The sequence below is a fragment of the Cyrtonyx montezumae genome, unplaced genomic scaffold (assembly GCF_038088225.1).
Source record: "Cyrtonyx montezumae isolate F1298 unplaced genomic scaffold, pur_monq_1.0 scaffold_0, whole genome shotgun sequence".
Classification (NCBI taxonomy): Eukaryota; Metazoa; Chordata; class Aves; order Galliformes; family Odontophoridae; genus Cyrtonyx; species Cyrtonyx montezumae.
In genome coordinates, this window is record NW_027071824.1 from 1,620,929 (window position 1) to 1,643,288 (window position 22,360).

The window sequence follows — 22,360 nt, forward strand, 5'->3', positions numbered from 1 at the left end:
GCAGTCATTTTTAAATCATTTTAATCTTTCTTTTTCACGAAGAATAAGTAATTTAATATTAATTTTACATTCAGAATACTGTCCTAAATTAGTTTCAAAAGTCTACGAGTAAAAACTGCTTACAGAAGAAAATTCCATGATATATCAAACGCTGGAACAACTCTCCTTCATAAGAGAGAATGAGGTTATTTACAGCTCATTTTACGTATACAATGCATGAAGGATTTTGCCTCGGTGATCATCTGGCTGAATTTTGTATAAAGAATTCCTCAGAAAAGAAAATTACAGATTGCGTGGTTTGCAGGCAGTTGCAAAACTAAATTAAGCTCATAAAAAATAAATTTCTGGTCTAATTCCATTTTCCAAATCCACATGTTAAACATAACTGTAATAGCCCAGATTTCAAAACCAACAATAATCTCCTTATAACTCAGCATCTTTGTTTTCAGCACGTTGGGAGTTTCCATGAGTGATATTGTATTCATAGCACACAGACCTGGATGTGCGTAATAGAAAATTAGTGTGCACGGTGCACTGCAGAGAGCTCAGGAAATCTTGAATAATCTGAAATTTAAAGGTAACATCCATGTTTACAAGCTTCATTAAAAGTTTCTTAAGTTTTTGAATTTCTCAACTGAGGACTCAGATTTAAATTCCAAATGATTTTTCAAAATTGTAAGTTCTTTGTACTATTCTGAATGAGACTTGGTTTGTAGGGTAGGACAACCTGCTGAAATCTGAAATGTAATTGTATGAATAAGTAGTTTGGAGAGCTGCTTAAACCCAGTGAAGTAGCTGTGGGAGTGAAGTAACCTTAGACTTTCTTAGGAGCATACAGATTCTGACACGTTCTCAGTCAAGCAAACTTTTGTTTTTCCTTTATTTTGTCTCTAGCATCACAACAGAGACATAAGTTATTTCTTGGTGCTACAGAGCAGGTCACCTCTTAATAGCTGTACTCTCTATTACTTCCATGTTTACCATCAAGGCATGATAGACTTGCTAATCTTCAGACAATCCAATTGCCTTCATGCTTCAGGCATTTCTGCAGGACCTGTGGGGGAGACAACAATAAGGTTGACCACTAGAATGTACTATTTTATTGGACATGGGGAAACAAATGAGGCTTCGATCAAAGTGGTCAACAGAGACCAAAATGTTCATTTTTCTGGAAGTTTTGCATACTAGGGTACTTTGGGCCTCACCGGAAACTTTGAATACTGTTTATGAGTCACTGTGCTATACTTAAGAGCCTTCAGTACGAGGGTAGAAAGAAATTCCAGACCTGTGCACCATGCTGCAGAAAACAGGTATTTATAATGCACAGAGCTCTGGAGAAGTCTCCCACCAAGCTGACAATAACACCAACAGATGTGGAACTTAGATCAGTGGAACAGTGCAAATAGGCTGAGATTTACAGATACTTACAACAACAAACAAAGCATATCAAAGGATCCCCTCCAAACACATTTTCTCTGTAGAAACCTCCATGGTTTTATTTTTCCATTTTCTAGCCTTAAAGCATTTTTGTCATTTTTTAGTGGAAGAATTGAATAGCTGTGGATTCCTACCAGGGTCAGTTGTCAGAGACTGGACTGAGCTTGCTGGTCAGCCACATCCATCCCAAAGAGACTTTGTGCATAGTTAGCAAAAACTTTTTTCAGAAAGATTTTTCTCGCAAAGATCTACTTTCTTAATGTATGATGCATTTTCACAAGGTCATTGCTTATATAAGGCTCTTCTCACTGCCCCATGCAAAACTGTTAGAAATGTCAATTTATGTGGCTTTGGCTGGACTGTGTAGGATTCGGTCCTTTGCTTAACTGATGATGACTTATCTGATCTGGTTGAAACATGTATTCCAAGCACATGGGATTTTCATGCATAGGCACAGATATTACAATAAGACATGACCTAAGAATATCATGTTCTAAGAATCCTTTGAAACACATTTCAATTGTAAGCATGTAAACTGTGTAAAGCATAAGTTGGAAGTGTTATTCCTTAGGAAAAAAAAAATTGTAAGCAAGCTGCTCTGGAAGAACTAAACTGTGAACAGGAAAGTGACAAAAGTAACTTTAATATGAAAACAAGTAAAGCCTCATTTATTAATTTATTTAAATTGAATCTTGAATCTGTTTTTAATCTTTAACGTTCTTCTAGCTTCCGGATTTCAATAAAATTGAAATATGCCTTTTTCTCCAGGGCTTATATCATCTTACTAGGAAAGCCAGGGAGGAGGACTCACAATGTCCTCAATTTAGAGCTGTATCTGTACTTAATATTGACATGAAGTTCTTTGCTAATGTTCTGGCAACAGTTTGAGAAACTTAATGCCTAAATTGTTTTAGCTGATCAAGCAACATTTGGAATTCTCTCTGAATGCTAAAACTTCAGCAGGTTGATAGCTTGTGTTATCTCGAATCAGTCGAACTCCTTTCATTTTCCTGGAATCTTTGTGAGCTGAATTACTTGAATATTTTTACTTTTGCAGACATCTGCATTCTGCCACAGAGATAAATGTGAGAAAATTTTGTTTGTATTTTATTGCTTCAGAATAGTCCTCTCTAAGACAGACAAAGTAATTGTTCTTGGATTAATTTCTTCTATTCTGCCTCTCCCCTTTTATTCCTTGATGTTTTACTTGGGGAGGTTCTGGCTTTTCCTGAATCAAAGTAGGGATGACAAAGAATATTAAGGTGATTATTTCACCCATGTGTGACATGTTGTTAGATTTCAAATGACTGTGCAGAATGTCATTCTTTCCTTGCTTTTCAGAAGTCACAGTTGAGGAAGTCAGTTGTTAAGCATATCAGAAAAACAAAAACCCAAACAAACAAACAAAAGCAGGTAAAAAAAGCAACCATGGAAGACATCACAGTTCAGTGAATTACAGGAGAGTGAGGGGGTGAATTTGAGGACACTGATGAAAAACTAAATGATGCTCATTGTAGCAGCCTTTCTCTTAGATGTCTCGTTAACCTGTGATATCTCACTGGAATGTGTGTTTCTCTATAACTTCACAAGGTGAGATGTAGTAAAAATTGTTCAACACAATCAAGAAGCTTCCCGCTTGTAAAAAAAAGAACAGTACTAGGTGTGGACAGTTGTGACTTCTTGAGTATTAAGATAGGATTAAAATGTTCCGAAAGTGGAGACCAGGACTGAGTGCTCTCCTTTCCAGTCTGTGCAGATTATTATGCTCAGTGTTCTGAAGGCCAGAGAGCTTAACACCCTTCATTTTATAGAATAATGGCTACAGGAAGGAAGAGAGTTAGTCCTGGCTATGAAGTAGGAGTACAAGATCAAACATGAGACTGAGTGGGGCGAAGAACTTAAGCTTCCTTCTTTCTGGGCATGTCTTGTTCCCTGAGTCTCCCTGAGTAAGAAGGATAGATAGCATTGTCAAGGAGTCTCTACCATCACCTTGATATTTATCATTATTGATGTAGATAAGTTAATAGCCGGTCCACTTTGGCCCTCTTTTCCTTATATTCCTGATATACTCATTTGTCAGTGAGCAGATGTGCGGATGTGGGGTGGAACCTGAAGTGTTTTCCTAATTTGTTGCATCAACTTTACATGTTACTATAGAGACAACATTAAATGTAAAAAGCAAAATGAATGAAAGGATTTTAGCAGTGTTTTCACTTGACAACTGAATGATGCATTTTAATGCACCATAAAAACGTAACCCTCACCTCTTCTACACTATAAGGTAACATATTGTTTTGTTTTCAGTTTACCTCCCACCCTCTGTTGTTCTGTTTTCCATTACTGGAGCTTACAGTGCAACAACAGAATCGTTGAATCATGAGAAGGGTCCAGCAAATCTTATTTGTTCCACCAAAATTCTTTCCATGTGTTCAAGCTTCCTTTTTTCTTCTTCTAATTTTTGTCATGTGCTTCATTTTAGTCCTTTCTCCCACACATTGGAAACCAGCATCCTTCCCTCACCACTGACAGGTTTCCAGGTCCTTCAAGAAGTAACCAAAGTCTGTTGCACTTACCACATCCTTAGAAGAAAGTAATCACTGTGCATAACTCAAAGTTGCTCTTGATAAAAGAGGAGAATACAAGTACACACACACAAAAAAAAAATGAACAAAAAAAGAACACTTGGATTGGAGGATGTAATTGAACATGATTCACATTAGAGATGACAAATGATATGAAAAGAGAGCTGAGCGAGCAGTAGACCTCTCACTAATGTTGGAGGCACATTTGATTTCAGAATGGACAACTAGACATAAAACCATTTAGCCAAATTCCAGTGAGGGAGAGCATTACACCTCCAAGATAAATTGATCAAATTTGTATGGGAACATGAAGGGATTGTGGAATTTTGAGGACATTTTTGCAGGAGGTCCTTTGAAGTCTCTCAGCTAGAGCTCAAAGTCATGCAGGCTTTCATAAGGAACTACTGTGCACTTCATTTGCTCAACAGTGCATTTTGTGCATTTATATTTGGGGGCATGTTTCCAAACATTTATTGCTTCTTTCCTTCCTTTGGGAAAGAATAATTTGGGTCATTGGTCTCTAAAGAACCTTTTCCAACACTTGACTTGTTCAAGGAAAGTGAATGGGAATTCTATTAGAAGCAAATGCATAGCAGGGACATCTACTACTGCCCTTTAGCTGCTGGAGACTTTGCTCTTGTGTGTTGTATTCACCTCATAAAAAAAGCTTAGAACCTTGTAAAAAGTATATATCACAGAAAAAAATGTGAGACTTAGCACAAATATATGCCACACACATAGGATGATCTTTTCTTTGCATGTATTCAATAAACTTTGTTTTTTTGTTTTGTTTTGTTGTTGTTGTTGCCAGCTTCCCATTTACTCATACATGTATTTGATTTTAGGCCTTGATACCTCTATTGTTTTTGTAGGATTCTTCTCTGTCTACCAGTGTATAGCTACCTAATAAAGAAAACTGTGTGAACTCCTTTAGAAGGAGTAGTGCTTACATTACCCTTAAGTAAACTGCAAGAATGTATAAAACTTAAATGCTTAGTACTTTCTGAACACTGCATTTTGGTACAGGACATTCTGCTAATCAAAACGCTGTGAGCCAGAGGACTGGATCTGAAGTCCAGCACTGTCCCGTGTACGTTTTGAAATGAAGAGCTTTTGAAACAAGTGTTTGAAAATAGTGTTTGAAAATAGTATTTGAAAATAGTCAGATCATATTCATAGCCAGGCCCAAGAGGAATCTTTGCGTTCTTCCATTGGGTCAAAAGGCCTGTAATAAGGGAGATGAAGAACTCAGTGTGCCTCCTCATGGTCAGTAATCCACCAGTACAACTACTGTCCTCACTGCCTCTGCAGCTGCTGCTTCTTATTCACATTCACACTGGAGAAGCCAAACATTCTGAAATGTGGATGCTGAAGCATGGTCTAAATTATCTGTCTTTTGCAAGGCAGAAATTTGCTTTTCAGCAGTCTTTAATTGTACTGAAGAAGTTAGGCAGAGTATTTGTACCAGCTTGCTACTTATCAACATGGTTTTCATTTGAATACTTCTAAAAAATCTATTTGAGATTACTTCCCTTTTTTAAGATTTTGAACTTAAATTTTTTAATCTTCACTCAGGTTTCCTGCAGAGGAATAATTTGTCCATCACATTCCTCTAATTATTTCAATATGCTGTTAAGCATACAAGATGAATTTGTAGTACTATTTTTTAGTATAGTTGTATACTTAGACAGGTCGGACCCCATGAAAATCCCCATTTTGAACTACTGGGTTTCACTGCTCTTGGAAAGTCGCAACTGTAACCCTGTCTGGGCCCAGTGTCTCCAGTTACTTGAAACATCCTATAGAAAGCTAAAATCTGAGCAATGTTACCTTTCTTATGCAGCATTGCCAATCTTACCCAACACTGTAGCAGCCTCTGTAAGTGCTTTTGCCTTTTTTTTTTTCCCCTGAAAATGATTCCCCCCCCCCCGAGGAAGCTTTAAACTAAGAGTTATTACTTACTGTTTTTCAGTTTTGTTGCAGCTTATTATATATGTATGTTTGGAGTACTGTTCTTTGGCCTTCAGCCTAGATCTGAAGAAACAGAAATGAGTGAAGGTTTCGGGAGTTTCTGTACTTTATCAGGGCATTTGGAATTCAGCTTCTACATTTAGAAATGACTACATAACGAAAAGTGCATTTCTTCTTCTCTGTTCTTCCTTCTCCCTCACCTGAGTGAGTATGACTATGCATTTTGCTAAAATGCAAGTTGACCCCAATAAGTTTCTGACAGAAGTTGGTAAACTTCTTGGTATCTCCTAAAGTCACAATTTTCTTAGTAACTTCATGAGTGTTTTGATCACGTGGGAGATCTGTAAAAACCTGAAGAAATTAAAGAAACTTTGATGATGCACTGAGCCACATACATGCAATACAAAGAGAATTCAAATAGCCCATAAAGCAACCTTAAGAATACTTAAATAAACATCATAAACATGAAGTGAGAAGCACTGCTTTCCCAGTGGCCACTGTTCTGTAAAGCAGAATGAGAAGTAGTCTGCTTCCATAGGATTCGTCTGTGTGGGGCTACAGCTGGGTACTTTAATAAATGTGCTCTCAAGAGCTTTGTCCCCGCAGCATCATTTTCATCTCATGAAAACTTCCAGGCATCTGAAATGTCCTTATTCTGCCTTGGAATGAAGTCCACCCAAATCAATGGCTTTTTGGCATACTTTCACAAGAAGGAACAACTATTATTTCAAATGGAAAAATTAAGGGTTCTGAGAACTCTTTTTTTTCCCCAAAATGACTAGAAAGCCTTCTTGCATGTTAAAAAAATGACTGTAAAAGTCTCTTTCCGTGGAACATTTTAACAGAACTGTATACTTTTATATAGAAGTATTATCAAAAATATTCTGATCACTCCTATAAATGTTTCACAAACATTTTCTAGCCATCTTATTCTGATTTGCAATTTCTTCTACCTGATTATTTCTCTGAAATAATCCTACTGTAACCATTCCTGTGTTGACATATTGGTCGTATTCTATCCTTCCACTTATGCCTTTCTTCGTTGTCAGCAAGAAGTCTGTACTATGAAACCTGATTGTCTCTATCTGTGGCTACTTACTTTCTATCAGATGTGTACTCATGAGTCCAATTCAATTAAAATTGGCCAGTGAGTTCAGAAGTTCCTAGTCAGGATGAAACACCCACAAACACAACTTGCTCACGTACGCCTCATTTCCTTTGGAAACCAGCTAAAAACCACAGAAGTATAAATTACTGCACGTGGTGAAAAACTTCAGTGAAAGAAGCCCCATGGTCTAGTCCACTTTCTGAATTACATCAGTGTTAGCGCAGATGAGCTGCAGAGATGCCCAGGTCTCACAGTATCAGCTGTAAAGCTGTGGCCTAAAAAGTTAAAATTATGACAAGGTTTATGAAGACTAGCAGAAAAAATACTCCAGTACTTCTTCAGCCTTATCAGCTGTTTATGCTAGTCTCAGTGCAATTTTTGTAAAGAGTTAATGAGAGTTATCCTTTCTGACTGTGGGGAAAGACTGTTATCACTTGAACAACACACTGACCAGGCTGTACTTGGGACTTTTCTCAGTGTTGCTGTCTTTCCTAAACAGAAACAGGGAAAAAAATGTTTTAATGAAACTAAATTTTGAAACCTTATTTACTTAAGTTGCTTTGAAATTGGTTTATATATAGGGAGTAAGAAAAAAAAGTTGGTATATGGGAACTGTTGAATCGTGGCCTGAACCACTGATTGATCACCTGAGGTGAGCACTGAGTCAGCTGCAAGAGCACAGGTGAAGGCAATGTACCTGTGTGACTGGAAGGGGTGGAGTCCAGCTCCACCTCTCCCAGACCCCATTTAAGGGCTGACCACCACTGGGTAAGCATCTTTTGTTGGAAATCCCTCCCCTGTGGAGTTACAGTTGAGCCTTGACCATCTGCAAAAGGTGAGCCTTTCTTTATTTACTGGTTGTCTGTTTACCACTCAGATTAGCAAAATATATTGTTCACCTCGTTATTTTCTGTGAATGCTGTTCTTTTGGGTTATTAATCCTACAATTGGTGAATACCCACTAAGAATTTTTCCTTTTCACTCTCTTCAAACTTTAATTGTTTCTCTTTGGTGGTCTTAAACCCACAAGACTCCTTACAGAATTCTACTGTTTGTGCCAGATGCCTGCAGTGAAATTCAAGGGTGGTAGGAATGGGCTGCAGTCATTATATGACCACAAAAATCTCCTGATGATTCAGAAATTTCATTTAAACAATAAAAAGCAGGGTACAGATAACAAAGAAAAAAAGAACAGAAATAAGATGCATGCCTGTTTCTCCTTTACATTTCATTGGCTACATCTGTTGTAGCTAAAGGTTTCATTAGTACAGCTGTTGTCTTGCATTGCCTACTTCATACCTAGCTCTTCCTATGAAAATGTAATATAATAAATCTGGGTTTACTGTATTAGATACCCTGTTCTTAAGATGTTTGTGTAACTAATGGGCAATTCTGCCACTCTGTAGATTGGACTATTAATAATGTAGAGCTTTATAGGCTACCTAGCAGAAAAGAGATGGTGGTGGAAGGAAGTTACTTGAGTCAGCTGCTGTGGGAAAGAATGAATAAAATATTGGAACATTTCTTTTTATATGCTTGGCAATAAAGTTGAGACCAAAGGCCAAGCTAGCAGATGTTCATTCTCATTGAGATGTAGCTATCTCTTTGGGAGATCCTGAGTCACGTTTTCCTCTTGCAACAACCGTGCTAATCCATTGATTTCATCTGAGCAAGTATCTGACCTTGCGACTTTTCATTAGTGATGGTATGGCCACAGCATGACAAAAATTGTTCTAGAGCAGAAATTCTCCCATGACTGTTTCTGATGAGTACAGATTCATTGGTTAATGCTTGTGATACCTGTTCTGTCACTTGCAAGTCAGTTGCTAATAGAAATGGGAGAAGTAGTGTGAATCAGATTATAGCTGCTGTGAGACAGTAATTTGCAGGTGTAAGTTTGCTGCACAAACTAGTGAGCTGAAGGGAATAAACTGCAAGTTTTTTCTCCTTCCAGCTTTATTCATGTACATTTGTTGACATGGAAGAGGATTCTTGTGTTGGGAAAGGGAAATTAGAGGACAGGACAATATAGAAACTTTAAAGCAGTAACTGCTTGATGTTGGGCAATATTTCATAGTCTTATTGAGGGAGGAAGCTCTGATGATATGAATAATAAGCTTTTCCTAAGTTAGGAGAATATGTTTGGCCTTTCCAGTCTTCTGCTAGTTGTACTTCCTTTTTTTGATAATCCTGTTTGAGCTGTAGCTATTAGAGGCCTCTGCATTTTACAAGATGAAATAACACAGCTCACTGCATGTCTCAGTGGCAGTTGGGAACAAGATGATTTGTGAGACAGTCGTGGCCGTTCACCGTTTGTGACCTACATTTAGGCATGTAGAGAACCTGGTAACAGAACTGCAGAAGTAGATGATGTCTGAGCAAGAATTTTTAAAGACACAAATTTGGAATTGTGATGTTTGAATATTTAAGATTGGAGAGGTATTATTAAGAATTTTATCCTAGAAGAGAAAACTTTCCTTTCTACCGAAAGTTAGCAGGCTCAATGTTTCTATCTCCTACCCCTGAGCTAAGATAATACTCAGTGAGCTGCTCCTACAGTTCCTGGCATAGCATCATCTGTGGCAGGTAATATAAGATGCTTAAGCAGTATATCCCAACCAGTAACTGTTGGGCTTCACCAACATATATTATCTGGAATTGCTTCTTCCCAAGAATGCTCTTCTGAGATTGTTAACAATAGAATGATTTTCCTTACCTCTTTCATTTCTTTGAAGCACTGTACAAGTCAGGTCTCTGCAACTGGGTAGAGCATACAGGGGATCAGATGGAAAGAATGCTGCCTGAGAATTGTCATGCTAGGTTCATAGCTAAAAAGATTGTCTGACCTGTCCTAAATACAAATTCTTGTGTTGTTATGCACTCATTCTGATATGCTTTGACAAGGTTAAATACAAGTTAATTGCCTGAATCTCTTTTCTGGTTGTAATGTTAGTCATCTTGTGCCAGTTGAACTGGTTGTTACTTTCAGCCTTTGAAAACCCAAGCTGATAACTGTTAAAAGCCAGGGTAATGCTCTGCCTGTGTAGTAAAAAATATTCTCAGTCCTAACTTTGAATTTTGTGTACTGTGATCAGGAAAGTTATCACATAATAATTCATGAAAATTATCTCCCCTCAAAGAATCTTCAAGTGACCACAGATATGTTCTATCACATTCTTTGGTACATCTTTAATGCGTTAGTGGACTTTTATATCCCATTCCATTTGTGTCTTGGCCCTCACAAGATTTTTTCATTTTTACTTTTCAGCTACTAAACAGGGTTATGAGAACAAGATTTTAAAAACTATTTGCTGTTGGGATGTAAATTTTAATCAATCAGATGTTTTACACGTGTAACAACTGTTTTAAAGCAAACAGAAAATGAGGAAAATTCCACACAAAATGTTAGGCTTTAGTTTATTCGAGTGGAAATACCATTAAAGTTTCACTCAGATGTTTGCTGAAATAAGAACACAGAGGATCACATACTGGTTCTTTTGAATATGGCTTTTTGCCCCACTGTCAGGGAAATTACTTTGATATTTACGTTCTGCTGAAATGGTATCAAGTGGCAGCAACATAATTAAGGAAAATACCAAGTGGTATTCTCTATGGGCTTACCACAGATTTTTGGAGTAAACTTATTGTAAATAGGCACAGTAACAACAAAAACTTCCTTTTTCATCTACATTAGCATAGATCATGATCTGTATCTATTGTTTCAAATGGAGTTCTTTAACATCTAACCTGTGCATCACATAAGGTTCAAATATCTTTGAAGATCTCTTAACATTCAGACTTCTTATCCCAAGTATTGTCAGCATGTAAAACCTATTGCTTCAGGTGAAGCTGATTACCTTTCAGGCAGATTGCCTTCTAATGGCATTATGTTCAGCATGCTTTAGGCTGACATAAAGGAGAGTACTGAAGTTTGTTTTCTTTATAATACTAGTGCTAATGGAAAATTAGAAAAATTGCCCTAGATGTGGTCCTGTGCAACCTGCTCCACATATCCCTGTTTGTACAGGGGGATTAAGCCAGGTGGGCCTCCAGAGATCCCTTTCAATCTTAATCTTTTCTTCACAGAATCTCAAAAAGAAAAAGAACAAAGAAACCTACTCCATTCTTAAGAGAACCAGGCAGATTTTGTAGGGGAAAAAATATTATCTTTGGAAATGGTGATTTTTTTTTTTCCAAGCCAGAGCCAATTCTAAGATAGAAGTCAGTTTTTAGACAGTTTTTGATTTCCACACTCAATTTGGAATGAAACCAACAATATGTTATGCTATGGGCATTGTTTATGATAATATATTTTTTTCTAGTGCTAAATGACTCCAGTTAAAACAATAGATACAAAAGGCAGCCTTAAATATCATGTATCCAAAATGAATATTTTGAATTAAAATTAAGGAGAACCTCTTTATTCATTAGTCTACACAAAATTAAATTGAAATCGCCTATCAATATCAAAAACTGTATTGTTATAATTGTTCCACTTCTACAGATGGGATGATTTAGGCCAAGAGAGGAAATTCTTATTTTTATTCATAGCATCTAAAGGAGGTAGGAATTAAAAGGTATGTCAAAAGAATCATAGAATTGTTTGTTTAAATAGACCTTTAAAGGTCATCCTGTCCAGCTCTCCTGCAATGAATAGGTACACCTACAGCTAGATCAGATTGTCCAGTTGTCCAAAGTCTAGTCTAATTTTGGATGTCTCCAGGGGTGGGGCATCCACTGCCTCTCTGGGCAACCTGTGCCAGTGTTTCGCTAACCTCAGTGTAAAACACTTCTTCATATCCAATCTATATCTCTCTTCTTTTATTCTGAAACAATTCCACCTTGTCCTATAACAATAGACCCTGCTAAAGAACCTGTCCCCTTCTTTCTTATAGGACCTTTTAGATGCTGAAAAGCCACTATCAGGTCTCCCCAGAGCCTTCTTTTCCCCAGGCTGAATATCTGGGGCTATTTCTCTCAGCCTGTCCTTGCAGGGAGAGTGTTCCATCCCTTGGTTAATTTTTGTGCCCCTCCTTTGGGTGTGTACCAATACGTCCACATCTCTCCTGTACTGAGGGCTCCACATCTGGATGTGGTACTCCAGATAGGTTTATATTATGTGTTGCATTCTGACAATATTAGAAGCAGTTCTGCAAAAACTGCTCAGAGAGGAGTGTATTTGGTTAGTCACAGCTCTTAGAACACTGATTATTTTATATATCGTTGCCTTGATATAACAGATGGTGAACTGCCTAGCACAAGTGTTATCAACTGTACTAGCAGTCTTTTAAAGATAAGGATTATTAGGAGTATTTAATGGTGACAGTAGTTAAATGGCCTCTGATGAGCTGGTGACTTTAGCTTTCTGATACTTATGTGGGACCCAGCCAGGAGCAGACAAAGCGATGATCATGTAGCTGCATGGAACAATTGCAAGTAGCCATGAGAAGGACCAACCAGGCCCTGATATATTTCTTCTTTACTCTGATCTACAAGAAATTATGCCCTCCTGTTCAGGCTGGCCATACTGAACTGGCATGACCTAACGGAAGAGATGCACTGACAATTATTCCTGGAAACAGAATTCCCTGGGGAAGCTGGTTGTGTATAATGGCTTGTGACCTCTGGCTGTGGTTGAAGCTGAAATGTCCTAGTGGGGTATGGGTTTCAGAGCTCATGCTTGTGGAACAATCTGCTCATACAGTCTTGGCATGGGTTTGGATTTTAGCATGAAAGCACCATATTGAGATGATAACTAGCTCATGGGGAGCTATACAATGGCTGTGACAGCATCTGGATTGCCCTGAAAGAAGCCAGAGGAAGTTGGGAAGGGAGTGAGAAGATTTTTCACTTCCAGACAGTGTCACTGTGCTTGATTCTGTCAGGCTCTATGGAGCCTGGCAGGCTTATGCCTTCTGCACTAGTACAGAAGCAGTAGCCTTGATCAGCTGCCCCCTGCCAGCCCCTTATTGGAGTGGAGAATGGAAGACTTGTAAGGAGCAGATGCAGCCTAGATCTGGATCTAAGAATGTCATGGTTATGAAGAATATATCTGCCAGGAGTCTGGGATCTGGTTTTATATGTCGGTGTAGGGAGGACATCTATTGCAAGTTGCCTCCACAGTGAATTCTGCTCTGGATATTTGGCTGAGTGCCTATGACAGTGGTGGAGTTAAAATAAGGATTAGCTGAGTATTTTTCTTTTAGAAATATCCTAGAGGGATAGGCAGTGGGACACTTCAGTTTACAGCATAAATAATGTAAAAATTCAGGGACAATTGTTGGCAGAACCAGATGCTTCCCAATATATTAGCATTTCCAACTGCAATGTGAGCACCAGCAAAAGGATTCCTAGTTTTGTGCTGAGTGCAATCACTACCCCTTAGTGCAGCACACACATCAAGAGTCATAGTGTAGGGCTTGATGGAAGAGCATGATAGTTCTGAGGAGTATTTCTTCGTGAAAACAATACAGAATTATGAAAACAAAGTATCACTGAATATTCTGGCTAGTGAAAGCCGGATAAAACCCTGAAACCTGAATATCTATAAGAAAATTTAACAATCATTCTTGGAGTTTGGGAAGTTGATGTAGGAGTTATGGATGTTTTCTAGAGATTCACAGCAAATGTGTCACTCCTCAGCACAGGAGGACTGGCAGCCCTGAGCCCCTTGCCAGTCCTGGCATTTTCCTGGTTGCAGAGCTGGACTTCTGTCTTACTCAAGCAAGCCTATAGGACAGAATATGTGATGCCAATCTTGTAAACATATAACTGATGGCATCAACAACTAATGGGAAAATACAGTGCATGAAATATGGAGCAGTAAAGGCTTCAAAGGAGAGGAGAAGGAAGGAAGGGAATGGAAGGGAATAGGAGAGAAGGGGTAAAAATTTGGACCTTTCATGGGTTGGCAGTGTCTGCTCCAAGGTTGGGTAAAATCTGGTGAGGCATCTTGTGAAACATTGTTCTTCTGTGGGATGATATAATGTTTTCCAAGGGTTATGTGAGGTATATTCTGCATTTTTTTTTATGTGAAATCTCTGGCTTAGAGCTATTTAGGTCACCAAGAAGATTTAGGAAAAAAAACAAAATTGTGAAATGTGATCAGTGTCACTAGTTATGCCAGCTGTGATGTGTGCTCTCTGGAAATGGTTGGACATATGTAATTGAAACACAAATGCTCAGTAGCTTTCTGCCTAGGAAAGTGACTGTTTTTAATTAAAGTATATGCACACTTGAAATATGTAAAAACTTCAGCTTGGAAAAACTTACCCATCTTCTCACCAGTCATAGGCAGGACACTCACTGAGTGAAAATGAGATTAAGTCTACTCAAAATTTCTGTCATCCAGGTTCAAATTACCAAGGAGAGATAATCTCCATAGTGGAGATGAAAAATAAGTGATTAATGAGTGCTTTGAAATGGTTTATTTGGGTGGCTATAGCCCAGACCTGTTTTTGATGAGTAGGGAAGTTAGGTTCTCAGCATGCAAATGGAAGTAGAAGGGAAATATTCCTCTGAAAATAGTCCTGAAACTTATACTAAGAACTCGAAATTGTTTCTAAAGTTGGGTCTGTCACTAGTGGCATCTCAGATTCCACGCTGTATACTGGAATGACCTGAATTCAAGGCTGTTAGCGATGACCACATGATAGAATAATGCTAGGATTTCCTGTGAATCAAACAGAACAGTCATCTTTGTACCTGGGTGGTGGCCATCTGCAGGAGCAGAGGCAAAGATGAAATGACATTATTTTGGGAATACCCAAATCAGATGCATCTAAATTTGCTCTGCTAGATGTAGGACTCTTGGTCTAAGGACAGATACAGCAGCTATGTTGAAGGTCTGCCCCTTGAGAGAGTTGTGTAATGTGTGAATGTGGAGGGTGGTACTAAGGAGAAGAATCATGCTAATGGTTGTTTTATCCAGAGTATTCCAAGTAGTGCCATGCTTTGTTCCTCCCATACATAGATCCTAATTTGCAAGTGGAACTTTTAGCTTTCCCTCACACACACATTGTTCCCTTTGTGGTCTAGAAAAACACAGTGGTAAGGTTCTATTTGGGTTTCTTTGAAGGAGTATTCAAAGAAGGAAAGAACATGGGTTGTTCAAATAGGATTTTTTGTGTGTATTTGTTGGGTGCTGTTAAACAAGTTGAATTGCTTGCTATAGAACTGAAAAACAATCTTGTATCAGCCATCAAAGAAGAATCATTTGGAAGAGGAAAGAAGGGTCTAAGTAAGGCCCTCAAGGAGAAGAAGGCAGTCAGCTTACTAAGAAAGGTGGATAGCTTCAATTTAAAGCAAAGTAAAGAAATCCTTTTCTCTGCCTACTATCTGGGACATGTGCAGTGTCTGAGGCATAGATTCAGATATGAAAGATCCAAATAGTTCATTGCAGGCTCTAATATTTTTATATACATTTGCATGTGTTCTCTTGTATCTTTCCTACCCACCTTTACATGTCATCAAAACATTTCACAAACAGTCCTTAACAAAAGTGGATAAGCAGACACTTATCCAATTGGAGTAATGAGTTGTTCCCAGCCTCATGCTCTTCCTCCAGTCAGAGTTGTTGTCACATGGCCATCACACAGCTTACTTGACTTTTTTTCTTGTTTTCTGGAGATGTCCTTGGTTCTCAGCCTTGCTTTCTCATGCTGTTTTTCTTGCTCCACAGCTTTTGCTCTGAATAGTCTTTCTTGTATTCCCACAGACATGCATGTGCTTTCCTAGACCTTTTTGCTACACTCTGTATAGAAGGACTATTGGCAAATTACCAAAAAAGTATATTGTTAGCTAAAAAACAAATGCAGAAAATACAAAAGCTCTGACCTGCTTGCATAGGTGTAACTTAGAATTTTTGAAGTCTGTTTGCAGAATTGAGTTTGACACAACAGAAGCTGAATAGCTGATATGTGAACTACTGTAACCAGAGGTGCTTCTGTGTTGTCATAACTAGCAATAATGGAACTGGATACTTCAGGAAGAAGGCTATATGTAGGTATGCAGTGAGCATGCCTATCTCTGTTCTTGGCCATCTGGAGCTGTCTAGCATAAGTCTAACAGGTACTTGATGTCCAGGAGAACAATCCTCAAGCTGATCTCAGCCAAGGCGCCTATGGTTGTTTTCATGTTTCTAACATAGGAAGCCTTGGCATACAATGACTTATTTTTCATGGCAACTGGCCAAAAATGCTGAGCATTTTTTGGCCTCAGAATTTTCATCTTAGTCATGTTGATATTTCTTTCAGTTTCAGTGTAGTGGAAGATTTTCCTTGGGTTGAAAAGCTCTGAAGAGTTTTCATGAGAAATACCTATTTAGCAAAAAGAAGCAGTTTAGTCAAAGCTAATCTGTCCTTCCATGTGCTCCAAAGAAGTCCTAAAGAGTTGTGGTTTCAGAGCTTTTGATTTCTTACATTACTTTTCAAGTCTCGACTTGGTTGATGAGTCTTTTCACATCAGTCATTTTCATCTTTCACCTTATCACTGGACAAAAATGTTATTAGTCTGCAGTTTTATTATCATGAACTCTGCACAAATCAAGGCTTGTGACTTTTTTAACAATATGAAAAGTATTGTTGAACACATGGAGTAAAACCACACTGTGAGTGCTTTGGCTTTTCCTTCTGATGTTGTAAAACTGATTAATGCTATTCCTCCTGTAGCTTTTTACTTGAACAATAAATGAGGTCAGCAAGTTCAGTTTAGACTGAATATGTTCCTATCAGAAAGAGGGATTTAGATGAAAGAGAAATAATTCTCCATCTATTTTGTGGTTGTGTCCCATGGGACCCTTAGTTCCAAGACTGTCGTTTTATTATCTCCCCCAGGACCTGAATGACATCTGAGTTACACTGCAGAATTTGCTCTAACGCTGCACCGCTTTGTGAATGAAGTTGAGCAAAACCAGTCATTTTAGAGACGTAGATTCCATAAGATACCCAGAACTTGTTACCTTCAGCTATACTAGGTATTCAGTTTTTCACCAAAATGGGTGCTGACTTCAGAACAAATATTTGGGTGTGATTTTCTTTTTCTTCCAATTGTATGGAAATCACCCCTTTCCTGCACTATGAGATGGCTTACTGCTTATTTTTCAATGGGACTAATAATTCATTGGTGTTTTCTTCTAATTTGTTATTATTTGGATTGCAGTCACACTATCTGTATCTTGGATTTGTTTCTCTGGATACTACATCCGCTCAGTAAGAACTGAATGAAAAATCCAAGTTCAAGAGTGACAAAGGCCTTTTACATTTTGTTCTTGAAGGGAATTTGAACGTTCAGACTTCAGAGTTTTTTTTGGAGTTGAAAGAAATAAAGGAATTTGCGTAGTTGTCCAACAGTCTTAGCTCAAATTCAATTTCTTTGGAAGAAAATAAACTGATTTCTAAGACATTTTCTTTTCTCAAATCCTCTCTCTGAAGCTGATCTTTGGTCTTCGACCAATCCATATCATCCCAACTATTCTTTGTCCTCCTGATGTCTCTCTCTTCAGATATCCCAAGTTGGTAGCTAAATAGAACAGTCTCTTCACCTCCGTCACAGTGAGGGAATCCCAAAATGCTAGAAATTCTTCTGTGGAAGAAAACACCAGGACCTTTTCAGAATTATCAACTGGCTTCTGATCTGAAATACATGTGTCAGGAATGGATTGACGTTGAGAACTGAGAAATGATACTGTAATGCACCTAAAAAGAAAAGTGATCTGTTTTTTTTTTCCAGGTTTAGGAAAGAGCATTAAAACTTTTACATGTTTAACTACATTTTTTTTAAACCTTGAAACCTTACAAAACTTACCCTTTACTCCTCATTACTCAACATCATGTCATACATGCCTATTCTCTTTATGGAGGTGATGAAATAAGTAGCTCTGGGCAAGATGCTTGAGCTAAGTGGCATCCTTCTCTTCAACTTCCTTTATTCTGGTATTTCTGCAGTCTTGGCTCCATATTTAACATATTTAGATAGTGGTTATGTACTTTAGAAAACTCATGGGGTGATTCTTCCAAAAAAGGGAAAGTGGGGAAAAAAATTGCCTGCTCTGTTTTATCTTGAGACATTGGAAATGAGATTACTTAGACTTCTTCCTAAATTAGTGTAGACATGATTTCCATGTATACTGATAAAGCATCAAAATACCTCTGTTGAAATCAGTATTTTTAAAACACTTGAATGAAGACAACCAGGTTTAAATACTAAAGGTGTGGGCAATTTCTGAAGATAAGTATTTCACCAAACTTTCTAATACCATAATAATCTTTTTTCTATATTATCAAATTCTTCAAAGTTGTGGTTTCTATGGAAGCTGATTTTTCTGCATGCCTTGCTCTGAGACATTACTATTTTCATTCACTCTCAGAAAATAAACTTAATGGAAGTATATATAAACATTTGCTTCAAATTATTCCAGTAGAATCCAGCCCCATATGTACAGGACTCTTTCTAGTGACTTTAGTTTCAATTCCATTCAGGCCAGTAGTGAATGACAGTTTTTTTTTTTTATTAAAAGAAAAAGAGTAAAGAGAAGAGGAAAGATTTGGTGAAGAACAGCATTTTACAATATTTGTAAAAATAGATAGACACCAGATAAACTTTAATTTTGTTGTTTACCTGTTCACTTCCATTCAGAAATTTTAATCTGCGCTGAATTCAGTTTGATCTTTAGCTCCAGATGCTCGTTATTTCTGTAACTATTAAAATCCATTACAAGAATGGCTTAACATACTTGATTCCTAGCAAATTATTGCTTTCTCTGAATGTTATCAGGTATATTTTTTTCTTAGGAAAGTAAATGCAATGGTATCAGAACAAAACCACACAAAGAAAGGAAGCCTAAGGAGTTCCAGTTAGTTTGCTGAGTTCAGAGTGAACTATTCTTCCTTCACTGATGCTGCATAAAAGTCAGGTCCACACGCTGTGATACTGATTTTTGAATTAAGATAAGGTAGATCAGGTGTCCCAGCCATAACTGACTTTACAGGTTGTTTTCATATATATGTGTATATTTTTTTTACCTGTGGCATGAATGTACAACATTACACTATGTGTAACAAAGTTCTGGGTATCATAGAATTGTTAAAGTCTGAAAAGACCACTAAGTTCATATAGTCCAACGATCAACTCAGTACCCTGCCCACTAAACCTTTCAATTCCTAGTGCCTAAGGTGTTTCTGATACAAGCCAGGATGCCATTGGCCAAATGGGATAAGATAGTTTAACTTTGTATTTCATGGCTTTAAGCTTAAGCTGAAGCAGACAGTCCTGCTTATGTTCTATGGTCAGTGGTAGTAACTATTCCAATGACAAGCTCTTTTAGCTGCGGTTGGTATGTAGGTTCTCAGTTCAGCAAAGTCCTAAGACAATACAAAATACATTATATGCATGTCCCATTAGATTAGGTATGTGATGTCTCTCAGTGTCTCTCAGCATTAATCTCATAGGGATGTTCCTCTATGTCTAAATATTTTGACATATTTCCTTATTTAACATTCAAACCTCATCTACATAAACCCCTTGCTTGTTAGGTTTTCTCTTGATTATGTGTCATGCAGCAATGCACTTTGCTCTACGCAAGCTCAGATAAGATGTAAAACATAGGTTAAGAAAGTGTGGTTGAACCTCAAAACTGATTTCCAAGAGAAAAAATAAAAAATGGAGATACTGTAGAATGGGATACCAAAATGTCCTTGCCTTCTGGGATGAGACTGTAAGGCAAATTTAAGAGAAATATACCGTGGAGATGGAACAAAGGCAACTGTGCTGCACAACTGCAGAAATGTCTGTGATTTGGATGGCTGTTGGGCTGGATTTTGAGTGTCTTGATTGAATGTAGAGAGGGTAACATTATTTCCCTTAGCTCAGCTGTTGTTTTTAACTTGTCATAATTGTTACTCAAATATGACCTAGTAGTGTAGAATGAAATCACTAAAACACAGGAAGCTGTAAGTAGTGGATATGTTTTCCCCCCTACCCTCCATGCTGTGCAGACTGGGGGGGAAAAAAAAGTATTAAACTGCACTGTTAGCTGCCAGAAGTTAATTATTGCTGTCTGTACTGTCAGTTCTTGAAGCTTGGCCTATTGACAGGATAATGTAACATATATTTACTGCAGTATCCAGAGAACTATTTACAAGCAAAATAGTGAACAATTCAAGAGGAAGATTCATTACTTTTTTTTCTGTGCTAACACAAAAACAGGATGTTTCATTTAGCACTGGTTTTTAGTAGGAAGGAGGTCCTCTGGTATAAATTGACACTGTTTCATTGACAGCTTCACTAGTGGAAAAAATCACCTGCATGAAGTGAGTGTCAAACACAGAGCTTCTCCAAAGATCACGAGTGTATGTATTCCAAACCTCCTGCTCCATTTGCACTCATTTTCAGTGCAGAGGTACTTGAGATTGCTTGAATACTGAAGTATGATTTTGATGGTTTAAGAGTTCAGAGATGCAGAGTTACCAGAGAAGCATCAGATACATCTGTGAATTGACCAAAGTATCCCACGATTTCTGAGTAAGGAAAGATGTTTGCCTGACTCCCACTTTGAACCACACCTCCAGGTATTTATTTTATAATTATCTGTCTTTGCCAGCTGGAAGAATGGATTTTTTATCCTTCTATCTGGATGCTTGGAGTATATGACATATATATATGTGTATAACGTAATAAATGTTGCACTGCATCTGCTCTGGGCCCTTGTACAGGATGTATGAAGTCCTTTGCTTACTCTTGGATCTGAAAAGGTTCCATGAGGCTGAGCTTGTGTATGTAGCAGAGACCTACTCTATATACATGCGATTCCAAAATACTACCAAAAAAAGTCTCACTGAGATGGATGGGAGTTCTTTCTCACCTAAAATAACACAGCTCTCAGCCGTATTGTTTTATTCATCAGAAACAGAGAATAAGATGAGTACCAAGTTAAAAGAAGCAATAGGAGTGTAAATGTCATTTAAACGTGTACATCTGCAAGCCATTCTATCATGAATGCTTGGAAAGTTTGCTATCTAAATATTGCTTTTTCTTACTCCTCTCCTGCTCTGTCTAGCTCTGATTTTTCTCAGCCCTGGGATGGAAGGTGGGTGTGGTGTTCAATACCACACAGTTTGCCATCACTGCAGAACTCTTTAAGGTCTGGATAATGCTCCATGCAGAGCAATTGCAAAGCTCTGCCTTGAGACAGACTGGTGGAAACCTCAGCAAGGAGTTCAGTGCAGGATCTGTTGCATGCAGGGCTCCATTAAAGTACCTTTCAGTTTGGAAATGGGAAAAATGCCTTAGGCCAACCATTCTCAAAATAGCATTGTGGACACAAAGCCAATGTAAACATTATAAGCTCTTAAAGTACTGTTGTTTGAATCATAGGTTTGCATCGACTCCTTCACCACTAACAGACAGTGCATATATCTCACTTTCAGCTCTCTGGAGGATTCTCAGCTGTTTGCTCAGACAAAGTGTGTCCTTCAGGGAGGTTTCTGTAACATGACTTTCTAGAAGGTAACAGGGAAAAGCAAAATTCTAGAGACCAAGCAAATAAGGTACTATGACAGCCCTGTCTATTATCTGTGTTGATTGAATTATCCTGGAGTTATTAGTGTTATTTGTTTTTACAACAGCAGTGCTAATTCACTTTTATTTGAAGCTCCTGCTGTGGTTGGGGTTCCATTGTTATTACAAATAGAGCATCACTTTGTAATAGTCAGGTCCCCTCTGAAATATTAATGCTTTACTCTTGGCAGCAAGACAGCATATGGGAGGCAAGAGGGATCCTTCTTCCTAGCCTACAATTGGAAAATGGCAGAAAGCAAGGTTTCATAAGTAGTTTAAGGCCACCCATGGTACAGACACTGTAAACTGGAGATTGTAAATCTTTCAGCTTTAAGGAGGAGTTTTGCTAGAGCAAGCATCACTTAAGATCAGTTTAAAAATTAAACACAAAGCATAGAAAATGTGCCATACCAAACCTACTGTGTGCATCATCAGTAGTGTAGTAGGCAGTACAACATATTTGTGTATTCAGGGTGCATATATATATACATACACACAAACACTTGCCCTGGGCTTGATCAAAGCAGAAAAGCTGAAGTTTTCAACAGAAAACCGAGTCTGTTGAAAGTGCAGACCATAGAGATATGAAATGAGAATTTACCTCCTTTTCAACTAATGAAGCATTTATTGTTGCTTTTGCTACCACAAGCAGCATTTCTGACGTGTCCTACTTCTGCAGTTACAATTAATGTAGACTTGTCTGGACATA